General features: G+C 47.9%; 1 long non-coding RNA gene across 1 annotated transcript; it reads right to left on the bottom strand.

The window, feature by feature from the left end:
- Positions 1-1,788: 1,788 nt before the first annotated feature.
- Positions 1,789-12,540, bottom strand: LOC147601436 (uncharacterized). Its single transcript, XR_015258251.1, has 2 exons — positions 12,364-12,540; positions 1,789-2,201 (listed from the first exon to the last, which is right to left on the bottom strand). It is a non-coding gene; the product is annotated as an uncharacterized LOC147601436 (long non-coding RNA).
- Positions 12,541-13,860: the final 1,320 nt, after the last annotated feature.

Below are 13,860 nucleotides of genomic sequence, written 5' to 3'. Positions count from 1 at the left end.
TATGAATATTTCACAAGCGCTCCCTCCCTGGGGACAGTGCCTACCAAGGAGGAGGCAGCCTCTGCGGGGATGGAAATGGTAGCAAATGACAATCTTAATGAAAGATCTCTTCTCCAAGGGCATCTCTGCAGAAGAGTGCACCATCCTGCAAGAGCTCCTAGCTCACTGGAGTACGCTCTGCCTTGCTGCTGCTTGAGTTGCCTTTGGCCATGGGTGGTGGATGTGTAGAGAAATATAGTTCAGTCTTTTCCCAGGATACATGTTTCATAGGTCTGGGAATGTGTTGGGATGTTCTGGTCTGAGCTCCTTATAAGAATTATAGAAATATCTTCCCTTCTGTAGATGTACAATAGCATAACCCAGAGAGTGGCGTGATGCTTTGGGTGATTTTTTTTTCCATCTGGTGTCCCGACAGAGGAAATTCATCACATAATACCCCCCATCCTGATACACATAAGTAGCTGATAATCTAAGTGCGTATCACATCCAAACAACAAACTCAGCATCTTCACCAAAGAAATGTGCACATGGGCCCATGTTTTCCCATACCTCCATATCTCCATCCCCTCCCGATCTTCTTGCCCAGATCTTCTAAATCTGCAGGCTACCAAGAGGGGCTGGCACCCAGGTGAAATATTTTCCCGGGCTCTTGTGACCCCTAGACCCATCCAAAGCTTTTTCAGCAAGGCCTCCTCCCCAGAGGATCTCCCTCACTGTGCAGGACTTTTCGCTTCACACCAGTTTTCTCTGCCCCATCCAGACTCAGGATGGTCACGTACATCAGCTCCATGTCCAAGTGGAGATCAGTGATGAGTGGCATTCCTCAGGGGTCAATATTGGGACCAGTGCTGTTTAGCATCTTTGTTGGCGACATGGACGGTGGGATAGAGTGGACCCTCAGCAAGTTCACCAACGATACCAAGCTGTGTGGTGCCGTCAACATGCTGGAGGGGAGGGATGCCATCCAGAGGGACCTTGACAGGCTGGAGAGGTGGGCCCGTGCCAACCTCATGAAGTTCAACCAGGCCAAGTGCAAGGTCCTGCACCTGGGTCGGCGTAATCCCAGGCACAAACACAGGCTGGGCAGAGAATGGATTCAGACCAGCCCTGAGGAGAAGGACTTGGGAGTGCTGGTGGACGAGAAGCTCAACATGAGCAGGCAATGCGCCCTTGCGGCCCAGAAGGCCAACCACATGCTGGGCTGCATCAAGAGGAGCGTGGCCAGCAGGTCCAGGGAGGTGATTCTGCCCCTCTACTCTGCTCTGGTGAGACCCCACCTGTAGTACTGCGTCCAGCTCTGGAGCCCCCAACATAAGAGGGACATGGACCAGTTGAAAAGAGTCCAGAGGAGGCCACAAAGATGATAAAAGGGCTGGAGCACCTCTCCTGTGAGGACAGGCTGAGAGAGTTGGGGCTGTTCAGCCTGGAGAAGAGGAGGCTCTGGGGAGGCCTTATAGCAACCTTCCAGTACCTAAAGGGGGCCTACAGGAAAGATGGGGAGAAACTCTTTAGCAGGGCCTGTTGTGTTAGGATGTGGGGTAATGGCTTTAAACTGGAAGTGAGTCTATTTATATTAGACATAAGGAATATATTCTTTACGGCGAGGGTGGAGAGCCACTGAAACAGGTTGCCTGGAGAAGCTGTGGATGCCCCATCCCTGGCAGGGCTCAAGGCCAGGTTGGATGGGGCTCTGAGTGACCTGCTCTGGTGGAAGGTGTCACTGGCCAAGGCTGGGAGGTTGGAACTAGGTGATCTTTAAGGTCCCTTCCAACTGAAATTATTCCACGATTCTGTGCTTCTGTGATAAATATTCGCATCTGCCTCACCCCAGCAGTATGTACATAGCAGTGCGTATGGATCCCACCGTACGTATAGAGCTGCCTTATAGATCTCCTAGCTGTCCTAGCTATCTGAATCATACATCTTAGATACATCTCAGTTATTTATCCCAGTAGCAAGCGCAGCCCATGCCTGAGCGGAAGCCACGGTGCTGTCTGTCTCTCCGACAGTGGGTGGCACTATGCAATCAAAATAGCGTTGCTTCCCCTTGATTCCACTCTTCATTTTTCCAGCCTGGTGGGGTTTGAGCCAGGAGGTGTCAGCGGGGCAGGGAGCACGGATTTCACACCAGCATCTCCAAGCCGAGGTTCATCGGAGGGGAGCTCTTACAGCAAGCTGCGAGCTGCCCGGAGGATGCTTCCCTAGGAGAATCGGAATGGCAAAGTTACTCTGAAGGCTGAGCCCGGTTTGAGCTGTGCTTTTCATCACTTTTCTTTTTTTTTTTTTTTTTTAATTTAAGAAGCAAAGAATGTCTATTAGGAAATATCTAGTGTCGTTGCCTCTTTATTGTCCTTTTTTTTTTTCTTGTAAAACACCCAGAATAATTGCTGGTCCATATTTCAGGATAGTGGTAATTTATCTTTCCTAGAAATAACTTTAAAAAATTGAGACTCAGTGTTGTGATTTGTTCTTGACAACAAAAGATGTGGAGCTTGATATGCATCTGTTGCGATAATTTTTCTTTGCTTTTCTCTTCCTTTGGCGATGTAAAGGAGATACTCAGGTCTGGCTTTCACCTGCTCTAGGACTTTCTCATCAGCAGGCTTTTCCTAGTTAGCTCCTATTGCAAAATTCAATTCTGCCAAATTGAACTGATCGCAAGTGAATGACAGTAAGATAGTGCGGTCCATGAGTCCATGAGTGATGGTACCATCAGGTTTGTCACTAGGGGAAAGGACACAGAAACGTTTGCCCGGAGTGCTAGGCTTGGCAGGAGCACAGACTGCTTGAGTCTGTATGAAAACAATGTTGTCAAATAAATTAATAAAGTTTCTATTATATTAACAAACACTGAACTGTATGGAAAAGTGTATTTCAAAGTTGAATGGCATTTTTTACCTAAACCACATCCTTGACAGGGGAACAGTGGGATGCTAAAGAAATAATGAGGAAGCAACCACAGGTTCATGATAAAAATGCAGACTCTCCTAACATCTCAAAAGAAGACCTGGTTCCAAGGTGGCCTATACACCAGAGCAAAATCCAGTGTGTTTTTGTCAGGTCTATCCCAAACCAGAGTTTCCCAGGTGAAGTCAGGGTGATGGAGGGTTTGTGAAACAACAACACATCGTCTCACTGGAGCGTATTTGATCCAAGGGTCCTCAGCTCTCAGTCACATTTTGCCCAGTTCAGCTTCCCCAAGGCGGATGAAGACCCAAGTGAGGCAACTGGAACACAAAACATTTTCAGAGCCAAAAACATGGTGTGACCCTAGGAGCTGCTGGTTGTGCCCACGGCACCTCAGACTCAGTTTAGAGAACAGGCTGTGCCCAGCCTGGCTCGCTGACTGTGTGGACATGTCTGTCAGCAAGGATATAAGTCATACTGGAGAAATAAAACGCAGACAAAGTGAGTCTGCAAACTGGAAAGGCTCAGTGTCACGAGATGGGGTCTGTGCTGGTGCTGGCAAGCAAGAGGGCTTAGAGTGACCCTGCTTATGGTGATGAGGTGGGGCCAAGCTTCCCTCCTCAAAGAGAGCATCCCCAAGACCTCAGAAAACTATAGTTTATCTTGGAGTTGTGCAGGTACTAATCCTTTGTTCTCTTAGATATCTGGAGAAAGTTTCTGGGAGAATAACTGTGCTTCTTTCATGGACCCAGACTAGAGAAAAGGAGACTTTCACAGCACTCACAAACCTACACGCAGGGAGAGCAGCGGTGGACATTAAATACCTCTGAAGTTAAGTGAGAGGCTGGACAAGCATACATAGGGTCCATGGAACCTGGTGGACTCTCACTGCAGACCCCAAAAGAGCACCAGGAAAGAACATGACCATGCCAGGAGGAGTACTGCTTTTTCCAGTTCCAGAGGAGAACTCTGGCAATTACAGAGCACACTCCACTTTTGCAGACCAGAGCAGGTGACTGGTGTCTCCAGGTACCACTATGCCCAGCTCAAGGGACAACGGCTCCTACAATGCCAGTCTGTGACCAATCCCAACCATTTTGTGCTAACAGTGTGTGTCTGTGTATGTCTCCTTTCACAGCTGTGTCAAGGTCACACCCTGCTCTTCTTTACTTTAAAGCAAATGATTCCATGGACTTTGTGCCAGCACTTTAGATTCTCTAGTGTCTATACATCAGCCTGGCTTCAGAGACCAGTGGGTTTACATTAGCTCACGCCAGGTCGGGGTTGGCTCAGCCTGTTTGCTGATGGTGATGCCATATGTTTTAGTGTAGCTCCAACAAGGTTCATCTTATGGGAACCAGATGGGAAAACAAGGGGGTCTTGTCTCAGGGGAGATGTCTGGTTGTAAGAAAACATCCGTTTCCCTGAGCCATGCTGCCTCTGTGCACCTCAGCATCCAAACTGGCAAAGACCTCAACACAACGTCAGCTTTCCTGCTCCCTTCTGCAGAGGCCCTGGGGCTCAGGGGTACCAACCACATGGGCCAGACCTTCACCCTCTCCTTCACAGCATCTGCTCTGCTCAGACAGATGGTGATCAATAGCAGGAGAGTGCCAAGCGACAACATCCGCTGCTGTGGGAGTTGCTGTCAACGTGGTGTGCTCTTTTCTCTCTTCCGGTAGAAAAGCCGAACTCTTCCCCTGCAGTGAAATCTGTGAGATTTTATGGAAAATCAGGCAAGGTAACTGTGCTCCTATCAAGTACGCCATAGCCTGAGGGTCCAGTTTCTCCTAAGATCAGCCCCACCAGTTCCCCATCTTTCTTTCTCCAATGGGACCAGCAGTGCAAGGGCTCTCCCCGCCATTCCCTTCCCATACAGCGTATGCTCATCCTTTGGGTGGCAAAATTAAATTCTGCCTACGCAGCTGGGAAATGTCAGGCTTCGTCCAGACTTGTGCCTGTCCAGTGCCCACACAGGCTGTAATGCTCAAAAAGCCCCAAGGCTGAAGCCCTTGGCTCAGACCTGTCCGCCCAACTTTGCTCTCCATCACTCCTCTTCATGCCGAGTGTGGACATTATGGTTAATGTGGAGGATTCACAGCCCTGGCCCGAAGGACTTAGAGTCAACAAAATGTTCTTTATGAAATTATTTCTGCCAGGGTCATTTAATGAGAAGAGTTTTGCCATATTTTATCTCAGTTAGATGCCTCCATGGGACTGATGGGAGGTTTGCTCCAGAGGGGCCAGAGTCTCGCCCAGGAGCCAGAGACTCTCAGAAGTGGCTTTGGCTTTCCTCAAATTAGGCTGCTTGTGACTCACAGGCTTGTGTCTTGCTTTCAGATGAGAGAGAGAGATAGAGGAAAGATGGGTCAATAGGCAGACTGGTGCAGGTTCCATCCCAGGCTCCGCAAATTGCTTTGGCTAAATCAAAGATGTTGCTAGTGGGCTTTTGACACACAATTCCTGCCTGCTCCCCAGTTAACCCTTCCCTGGGAGCAGTAAACGAGGGGATTTAATTAATTACATACTACCTGGTTGCAACAGTTTAATTATTAGAAACTCGAATGCCACCAAATGTATTGAGGAATAAAAGCTGTATTTGCCTGTGAGGCTTCTGATAGGATGACAAGAGAAGCTCCTAAGATATTTGTGAGTTTTTCACTTTTGGAATTGGTTTATCTGGTGTTAATGAAAATCTAGGCGTATATTTAGGACTTCTCCCACTGCCAGTCGGAATTGCTTTCCACAGAGCCCAGGTCCTGGGGAAGGGCTTGGGGTCCCTGTTTGAATCAGAGCTGTGTACCCTAAGGGTGTGCGCGTACCCTCATGCAAACAAACACATCCCTTCTTATTTATCCAGCTCAGCCCCTCGCAAAATACTCCTACCAGATTCTGTGCGTTTTCAGCCCAATTGCTCTGAATGCAATTATCCAATCCTGCTAAATCTGTTAAAATGCGATTAGCCAATGCAATTACCCAGTAACAGAGCTGGTCCAAAAATTAAAAGCAGCAGAAAGAAAGAGAGGGGAGGGGAAAAGCAAAATTGAGGCATTTGCAATTTTTTTTTTTTATTACATTTCCTATTTGACAATATGGCAGGAACAACCCTCTGAAGTTAGAAAAAGATTGGTTTCAAAGTGGAAAAAAACCAACTCTGCCTTATCATTAGAATTTGTTCCCTGAAAACAGTTTTCTGTCTCAAAATGCTGACCCAGGGAAGATTTTTTGCTGTCTTCCCTGCAGTCCTCTTTAGTCGCCTGGAGGCACATGAAAGATGGTGTTGCCTTGTTCCACATGAGCAGGATCAACAGTGACCAATGTCCCGCGAAGAAAAATGTGTCCGGAACCTGCTGGAGCTGGCTGATGATGCTCTCCCATGAAAAACACCAAGCCTTGGTGATTTCCTTGGGTTTCTGGAGGAATCTTTTAGGGATGAAGTGGGAAACTTGCTCCAGGTCTGCAGGCAAATGCTGTGCTGTGCATAGCAGCATCTCAAAGGCTTGCATCTTTCTTTGCCCAAAATAATCCTTTCCAGAACATCCTGTGGTCTTTGCTGAGAGGCCCTGAGGTCGAGGGCTATTGAAAAACTCAGTCCCTTCCTTTGTGTTCACTTCTGCACTGTTTTCTGTGCCATGTGAACATGCACATTAAACCTTCAGACACCAAATCAACACAACTCTCCCAGCTCAGTAATGGAGGTTATAAGCCAGCTGAGCAAGTTGAGACTTACTTCTAGGCATTCAGTTTTCATTCTTCATCTGACTAATTAAGCAAGAAACTTGAGTGATAAATTAATATGATTAAAATAAATGAAGCAGTGTAGAGTACACCCTTAACTGTGCAGATCATAGGTCACTCCATCTGTACTTGTTTGCTTAGCCCACTCCGGACAAAGTCCTAGCAGATTTTGAGCATTTAATTGTCAACTCTTCATTTTTTACCGTTCACTGCTTGCAAGCCCACAGATTGTGCGGACATTGAGAGACAAAGGGCCAAATCCTGCCTCATCCTGCCCCACTGAGAATGAACTGAATCAACAAGATGGGTCAGCATGCCACCCAGGGTGCGACATGGCTGTGCCCGGCCACTTGCACCGCACTTTGGATTGAGCAGAAGTAGGAGGCAGTGGTGTTTTACCACGGAGGAATCTCCTACCTTGCAAGACGGTACAGACCTCCTGTCCCCATCAGCTTCATGTTTTCAGCTCAAACTGGATCTCACAATTTGCCCTGAACCCTTTCTCTGGTTGTTTCCAACTGGGGGCAAGGGGTGGCCAGTCTCTGGTCAGGGGGCTTGTGGCCGTAGCTCATCTTTGTGCAGGTCCTGGGGTACCCTGGCTGCTCCCCTTTCCTTCTGCCCAGCACCAGATCATTAGGGGACCGAGTACCACCCAGCCACCACTTTTGCATAAATGTGCTGTAACACTGGAGGTACCTGAGTGCTCCTTGGCAGCACTCACGGTCCCCTGGAAGAGAATTGATAACAACCCAATCACTTAATTTTGGGGATGGAAACCAGTGACCTGCAATTTCATCTCAGTGATGCATCTCCTGGTCACACAGGCATGAAAATGCCACGGGGCTTTTGCAGGCAGATCTTTGACTCCTTCGTTAGCCAGGCCCACCTGAACATCTCCTTTTGTGCCTCGTTAGGAGCTGTGGCCCCTGCACAGGTAAGTCAGGATTCGGGATGGATGCAAGGAAGGGCAAACCTCCAAACACCAGTATTTTTCAGTGCCCCAAGGGTGTAGGTGAGACAGTGCATCTGCTGGCTTGAAGTGGGTATTGTTACTGCAATTTGGGATGCCTTTGGGATTAAGCATCAAGCAGTGCTCGCAAAGCTCCACTTAGCCAACATGTCTGAGCTCTCCCTCAAAATCTGATTTCCCTGTCATTACTTCTAAAGCTGTCTTTCCCTCTTCTTCTTTCTTTTTTTTTTTTTTTTATTCTTTTCATCCTGGCTAGTTGTAACATGCACGTCCCTGTTATGTTCCTCAGATGTACTGTTCTGTTTTTACTTGAACGAAATGTTTCTCTATGCTCTTTTCTCCCCTTTTCCTAGTATTGGCCCTTTCCCCAAATTCCTGGCACAGGCCGTTTGTTTTCTATGGTTTTGCTTCAGCTGAGCTTGGTTATTGAATGAGCTTTCTTCTTTCCAGAGAGACTCCTGATCCAGCCCCTGGGCTGTTTTTCCAGAACATTAAGTGTTTCCATGTCTTTCCTCTTCTCCACTCCGAGAAGATTTAGTTTTATCCTTTTAAAAAGTGGCAGTATCTTTTTATATCTCTACTTCTGACTCATTTTCTAAGGACACAAGGTCTATTTAATGGTGCTCTCTGTGGGTATGTATCTGTCTACCTGTTGATTCCCTCATAACTAGAATCCATTGGCCAAACTTAATGAAGGTGGACAGAGAGTTAGGGGACTCAAAGACTTCAGGTTCTGAAAAGTCTCCTAAATACATGTGAGTGAGCAGACAAGGAAGATGCTTGGTGTTCCCTAACCAAAGAGCAGAATAGATACTGTGGTTTTGGGGGAAAAACTCAAAAATATGACCTAAGGGCTCCAGATTCAAAGGCAAATGAAGAACATGCACTTCTTTTTCTTTTAAACCCTGTGCTTTTTAAACCATAAAGTCTTATGATTTTGGAGGGACCAGATCAAAGAGCTGGATATAGTGGGTAACGTTGGGCTTAACTCGCTTTACCTCCCCGTACCTCTGCTTCTCTTCTGACCCCACAGAAACCCTTGATGGTGGGACTTTTCCCTGCTGTGTCTGTGTAGCACCCACCACTGCAGGGTTCTCACCAGGTTGTGCCCTGTGGGGAGGGACTGCATAGGGTCCTAAAAAGTAAGAGTTACAGGCACAGCAATCTCATTCAAGAGCCATGGGATCACCACCACCACAGAGAGCAAAGGGGATGGCCTGGCTTGTAGGAGGTGTTTCTTGGGGGCTTTCTTCCTTGGACGGGTGCCCCTTGGCTGCGGTTTGTCTCACAGGCAGTCTTCCCAAACAGCTCAAAGGAGATAAAACTGAGTTGGGGAAAAAGAAAGAAATGGAAAAGCAGGTGGGAAAGGAAGTCAGAAATTGGGAGAGAGAAAGCAGGAGACTGCTCTCTTGCCTGTCAGAACAGGTAGCTGCAGGCTCAGGGCAAAATATTCCCACATGAAGACCTAAAATCTTCCCCAGCCCCAGCCTCCTGTGCGCACAGAATCCGCACAAGCGGCCGGCGCGGAACGGGTTGGCATTGCTCCCCGCTGAGCAGCACAGCTGAGAACAGCCACATTTTCTTCCTTTAGGAGTTCAAGCCACTCCCCACAAGGTCTGATAATTCAAGGAGAGCTTCTCCAGGGTGGGCATTTGCCTGCCCTCCTAACCACATTTGGCCACGGTATGGGTGTTTTACCTACCATTCCCACACAGAGAAACCCCCTTAGCTGTAATCCAGCTTCTCCCTCCCTGCAGACAGTTATTTACGGGATTTTAATGGGTAGGTCTGAAATGACTCCATGTCCAGAATTGCTGCTGCCAAAGGAAAGAGACAAGGGTCTTTGCAAAGGGTTTTAATAATCTTCGCATTGCTCTGGCTGGCAGCTTTCGGCAGGCATCCCACATTCTTCAGTAGCCCTTTCCTTAGCAATGAATGGGCTTTTAGCATGCTCTCACAATGGTTTCTTTTCCTGTGGCACTCAGAAAAAGCTTTCAGCCTGCTCCAGCTGCCGCCTCTGCTGCCTCTCCTTACCCACCCGAAAGACGCGGCGGCTCTGCTCAGCGTATCCTCTGCCACTGATAGAGCCGCTCTTTCACCTCTGGAAAGAGGTGGCGCGTGAGGAAGGGATGGAAGGATGGCTTTGCCTGTGTTTATTTCCCTTCAAGCTCCTTTGCAAGCCAGGGATTACAAGGCTGAGTTAGGACCTCTTCACCACCCCCTCCAAGGAGCACAAGTGCCCCGCGGGTCACCAGCCCCAATGCAGGATTCGGGGGTTTCAGCTTGGGGCTGCCACCCTGCTCTGCAGCTGAACCTACAGAGACTGAACTTGCACTCCTCGATGCAGGAGGTCTTGGCTCTGATTTAAGGCAGGTGGAAAGTGCACGTTCCTCCCGCCTTGTTTTCCTTGTCTTAATTTCCAGTGCAGCTGTTTACTCCAAAACCTGCGATGACAGGACTCTTACACAGCCGCAGTAGTGTGTAATCTACTCTGCACGAATGTGGTGTTTGTTTTTTTTTTCTCCTGGATTTGATAACGATGCTACTTAATTAGGGAGCCAAAATTGCTTTCGTTCAGGCTAATGAAAGGGTCTTTGGAGCTCCCAGCAGTTATCTCGGATACCTACATTAGCAGGTGCCCTAGACACCTTTGAAAATTGTTCAATAGATAAGATAAGCTCAGATTGTCAAAGGCTTTGAGATCAATGAGAATCATAACCCCCAGATAAACATTAGGTACCTATGTGCTTTTCTAAGTCTGGCTAAGAAATGCACCTGAAACTGTGAACTTCAGCAGCAAAAAGCTCATTTTCCGTGATGCAAACATGATGGGAGGAAACGGGGAGAGCGGCAACGTAACATGCTGCTCTGACTTCTTAAGAATTTGAGGTTATTTTCATACTGACCTGCAGTCTCATTACACGAGCTTCTGTGTTTCCCTTTTCTCTTAACTTTATTTATTTTGCTGCCTAGGAAAGCAATGAGTGTTTACCATTTTCCTCATGCATATGCAACTCCCCTACGTTTCCACATATTTCTATGCATCTTTTCAGGATTAAGGAGAAAATCTACATCTCCCCTTTCTCTGATATCAGGGCAACTACTTTGTGATTCACACAGAGAGTTGGGACAACAGTAGACACAAGGTAAGTTTTAGACTTGTTCCTAAAAAATTGTACATTGGCATATGCACTGGGAGATGTGTTTCTGTGTGGCTTTGTCCTTCTGTCCCTCTTGAGCCCAGCATGCAACTTCACCGAAATATCACTGAAGGGTGGAGACCTTTCAGGAAGTGTATTTCTGTGAGTTTCAGTAAAATGGGCAGGTTGGCTGAAGAAAAACCTCCACTGAGGAGCTGTCTGAGATTACCCCTGTGCAGAAATCCAAGGATTCACAGCCTTGGAGACCTACAGCCTGGTTAGATGGGTTGGTCTTAGCCACCTCCTGGGCCCGAATACCAAATTCCCCTCATCACAAAGGAGGGAATTGCACTGGGTGGCTGAACGTCAGCCTCAGAGGACAGAAGCTAAGAGACTGTAACACTTTCTTAAATCTCTATTTCACGGATATAGCAAGCACAGCAAGTTTTTAGTGGTTTGATACTTTACACAGGCGGTTAATGCACCCACTTGGTGAATCAACCAAGTCAGAAGACATCGCTGGCCGGATGCCATCTTCAGCAATAGGTCAGATGCAGCTGTGGTAGCTACCTACCTCTTTCTCTGGCCTAAAAGAGATTTATAGTCCTGAGGTCTTGGCATCATTGACCAAGTATTGCTTCAACAGTCATCACTTCTTATACCAATCAAGTATAAACTTTCTTTTTACATGGAGGAGAGGAGGGCTCTACCCTGACCACTGACATAAACATCATTTCGGATACCCCCAATGATGAGGTATAGCTGTCATAGTAGCACCGCATCTGAAAATCTCAGGCAAAGTGGCGCGGTGCTAAAATAGCAGCCTGAAAAATGGCAGTACCTGCTTTCTCCTTGACACCTTTACTGGTGTTACAGCACTACAGCCACACGCACGCACAGAGCAATTGCTCTTTGCTCCAGGCTGGTTACTTTTCTGCCTAATCCATACACAGCCATCAGGGGCCTTGTAACTGCCGGCCGTGCTGGAATCTGCGGCCGTGGACCTTGGCAGCGGTGCACGTAGCTGTGTTACTGCTGAAGCGCCGCATCGAGAGGGGAAGCAGCTCCTCTGGTTGTAACGGGCTGCCTTCGTTAGCTCCTGCCTGCTGACTCTGCCGCCTTGGCTGTAGCTTGGCAGGGGAGAGAGGAGTTTCCACCTATCGTCAATCTGTGCCACATTCTTCTCGGTCCACGCGTTTGCTCCCCCAGGCCCTTGGTGTGGCCACCGTCGCACTCCTGCGGCAAGCTGGGTGCATGGGCAGACATCCTCACAGACCAGTGGGCAAAGGGCACAGCGGCACGGACCCGTATGTTCCCTGGCAGGAGCTTTACTGCTCCCGTTCGCTGTCGTCCCAGTTCACTGTCACTCGTAATCAGGGATACAGTACTCATTGTCATACCATAATCAGGGATAAAATGTGTAAGGACAGAGATTCCCCGTGCTGCTTCTAGCCACTGAATCACAACCGACGTTCAGAAATTACTCATGCTTTTTTCCTCTTCCTATCTTTTTATAGCATGTTCCATTACAGCTGGTGTAAATCAAGGCACACTCTGCTTGCATGTTAATTCTCCAACACCCAGCACATCCTCAGCTGTCTAACTTACCTGCTTCCTGGCACTAGCCAGGAAGTGCTTTATCGACCCAAAACCATGGGAAAAAATCAGCATGCACTTCTGCTCAGAACGCTCGCAAGTTCTTCATTCAAGCACGTTTCCCGCAGTTGAAACCCTCTGATCGTTTCCCTTGCTTCTCCAGTAGCAAAGCTCCACCGTGAGAGGAGATCACACAGCTTGTTTTCAGAGCAGCCCAGTTTGTTTTGAAATCCTAACCCTGCATTTCCCCTGCCAGCTAGAGGCAATGTCCCCTGCTAGGACAGGATGTCACACGTCCAAGATCTTGAACGTCTGCGCTGGTCCTTGCCCTTTTTTCCTGCTTTTCTCTTCTTTACCCTCAGAGAAAAATCTCAGGGAGACCCTACAAAGAAGAAAATGCCATTATTCTTGGGAGATGCATCGGGGCCCTTCTTTTCCAGCACAAACTGGTTTGTTTTTCTTCATGTTTGTACATTATTGTGATTTTGAAAAAGGGGGCAACACACCCAGTTTTAAATTTACTCCTATCTCAATTTGACTTTTTTTTTTCCAGAGCCGTTCAAATGAGCCTTTGAGTAAACAAGGTGCGTGTGTGAGTGTATTAGTCTATATTTTTTATTTTCTTGCTGGTAAACTGCATGTGCCTTTGGAGGATAAAGTTAAATATTTACCCTAGGTCAACCATCTCTGTCTGCAGAGTTTATATTTTGTTGGAGTTTGGGCAAGCAAGCGGTATTTGCAAAATTCCTTGCCTGCCTCTGCTATTAGAAAATACACTCACAAAGGCCTTTTTTTTTTCATCCTCAGAATATTTTTGATCGGGCATGAGAACTTACGTAGCCTGAAGAGACAGTGTTGTGACACTGTGGCAGGGTTGTGTTTGGGACTGGGTCATTTTGGTTGCTAGCCAGGAACATATAGCAGGACCTGAGGAATAATCTTGGGATCCGGCATCACTGAGGGCCAGGGGGTTTTCTTTCCGTGGATTAGGATGTCTTCAAATCTGGCTCATTCTGCTAAGCCCAGGTGGCTGGGTGTGGGTGGCTGGTCCTGCACCTAGCTTGTGATGGAGTGAGTCGGTCGGCGGCATGGGGAAGAGGCGAGGAGCACACTTCGTGTTCCTCCCACAGGCAGGCGTAGAGCATTTCTGTGATGGGGCTGGAGGCTGTCCAAATTGCTTGGCATCCTCAGGCCCAACAAAATCTTCTTGCCAAACTAAAGTCTGCATACCAAGGAAGTGCTCTAGGCCTTCCTGCCCCAGCGTGCTGTGGCTCTTCTGAGGACTTCATTTTGCCTGCTGGAAAACAAGCTCTCTCCCACATGCTTTTCATGTATTCTCCTCAGAGAAAGGCCGCTCTGTAGTACGGCCTCTTGGGACACTGCAAGCTGCCCAGAACATCCCCGCTGGGATGTTTTGGAGCACCTTTGTTCAGCTTCTCATGACAAACTCAAAGATGAAACCCAGCCTCTTCCTGCCCTCTTCCCTTTCATCTTGCTCCCTCTTCCCTC

This window comes from Chlamydotis macqueenii, chromosome 3 (assembly GCF_036417535.1).
Source record: "Chlamydotis macqueenii isolate bChlMac1 chromosome 3, bChlMac1.mat, whole genome shotgun sequence".
In the NCBI taxonomy this organism is placed as follows: domain Eukaryota; kingdom Metazoa; phylum Chordata; class Aves; order Otidiformes; family Otididae; genus Chlamydotis; species Chlamydotis macqueenii.
The sequence above is the reverse complement of the archived record's forward strand: the minus strand, read 5'-3'. Positions and strand labels throughout refer to the sequence as shown.